At 36.9% G+C, this 2,121-nt stretch overlaps 1 protein-coding gene across 1 annotated transcript in view; it reads left to right on the forward strand.

Annotated features, from left to right (window-relative positions):
* Positions 1–2,121, forward strand: part of LOC107708616 (ADP-ribosylation factor-like protein 15) — a 104,956-nt gene that overhangs the window by 947 nt on the left and 101,888 nt on the right. The gene's annotated exons all lie outside the window — the stretch shown is intronic.

Below are 2,121 nucleotides of genomic sequence, written 5' to 3' on the forward strand. Positions count from 1 at the left end.
ATACGTTTTAATTATGTTTAATTAAGCTGAGATATAGCACTATAAATTCTTAATTAATTTGCGCAAATGGATGAAGACATTATAGGCCTATATCTCAGCTCGCCCCTCAACATGCACGCGTTCAGAGTTTCGGCAGCCCAACACTGAATATTATATTGTGGCTGTTGTATTTTGATTCATGAAATAAAAATATAAAAATTAAAATACAAAAATGAAATTTAAATGACCCTGCTTCTAAATAAATAAAGCAGTTATTTTCATTTAGTTAAAAACGGGCCAAAAGAGACCTCCGAACTAGGCTACCAGAAAGGAAAAAAAACAAAACTACGTTTTTGCTCAGAATTCGTTTTTAATCCCTGCATGATTTTAATCATGTATGATAAATATCAAATAGCCTACGTTATAGCTTGACTACAAGTTTAAAAACAACGCTACAATTGTTATAATCAAGGAAATTAAACTTACCATCATGAAATGTGTCACGTGATAATGCCAAAAAGAAAGAAACATCGGAAACAGGCTTTTTAAAAACATTTTTTTATTGGATTCTATTATTTTTCCTCAACAGTTCTCCTCACAAAACGAAATTCATTTCAAACACAAATTTGATAAGAACAGAGTGGAAATTAGCAACACCAACATAACAGCAAAGCTAATGTTTTCTGTTAGTTTAAGCACAAACTAAGAAAAGTAAACCAAACTTTAGTGTGGCAATAATTAAGACCAAACTGAACATGGTGTGTGTTTATGGTGCATGTCGGCAATGTTGTTTCGGCGGGGCGGGGCGTGGTGGAGCTGGAGCTTGGGTAGACGATATTATCGGATATCGCGATATTTTTAAAGGCGATTATCGATAAGATATTTTTGACATATCGCCCAGCCCTAGTGAGGAACACAAATAACTCTGTTTACACACAGATGAAACAGCGCTGACAAACAGCAGAAACACTGTGCGCAACGATACAGTCAGAAGACTTTTTAATCTACAAATCGCCATCATTTACCATGGATTTACTGTAGTAACACTAACTGCACCATAGTATTGTGTCAGAAATGTGGGTATTCGTGTCGAATTTTATTATATTATTAATGTAGACATGTATTAAATGTATTGAAGAAATCAAAGCAACCATATTAGGGTTGTGCCGATAGACGATAGTATTGTGTATTGACGATAGCCAGAGAAATCGCCTGTGGCTGATGCCTTTGACGATATCAAGACGATTATTATTATTAGGCTAGTATTATTATCTAATTAATATTAGGGCTTATTTGTCCCATCATATTTATTTTTCCACGTTGTTGCAGTGTTGCGCATTATAACCAATCACACACGATTCTGTTGAGCTTATGAATGCAAAGGCCAATCAGAAGCGTTCAGATGAGTCATCGCTGAAACACTGAGTTTTGTTGTTCAGTGCTCGCACTCGCTGACTGAATTCTGCTCTCTCGCAGATTCCCACATCCTAAAAAAATGCTGATGTACGTGCGATGTAATTATAAGAGATATAGTATAGCTTGACTGATTATAATGGGAGTGTTTTTTTTAAAGTGCATTAACTCGCTCTAGACGGAAGTCAGTGATGATGGTCTTTGATGATTGAAGAGATAAGAGATATAGTATAGCTTGACTGATTATAATGGGAGTGTTTTTTTTTAAGTGCATTAACTCACTCTAGACGGAAGTCAGTGATGATGGTCTTTGATGATTGAAGAGATGCTTGAGATGCTTATTATAAGAGATGCTAGAGATGCTTATTAGGCAGGAGTTTACAGGTTTGATACAAATGCATTTATGGAGGAATTTTCCCACATAGTCCATAGATTTGTTTCTATAAAAAATTGAGCACATCTCAGATAAATAGATACTTTTTGAAAATGCCCTGTTTTTGGGGTACCGCAACCCGCTTGGCCCTCACACATTAGTTGCAGCACATTCAAAAGGGGGCTCTCTGGCTTTGATCTTCTAGATCAGTGTGGAAAATGTATTTTTGCTTACATTGTGTGGTGGAAACCAAAGTTCTCAACCAAATACATCAACTTCGCGCTGTCGATCGCCGGATCGGCTTTCACTGTGGACGAAGCGGAGTCCAGCCCGGGGTCGTCACATGTGGTTGCCGC

This window comes from Sinocyclocheilus rhinocerous, unplaced genomic scaffold, assembly GCF_001515625.1.
Source record: "Sinocyclocheilus rhinocerous isolate Xijiao unplaced genomic scaffold, SAMN03320098_v1.1 scaffold1858, whole genome shotgun sequence".
In the NCBI taxonomy this organism is placed as follows: domain Eukaryota; kingdom Metazoa; phylum Chordata; class Actinopteri; order Cypriniformes; family Cyprinidae; genus Sinocyclocheilus; species Sinocyclocheilus rhinocerous.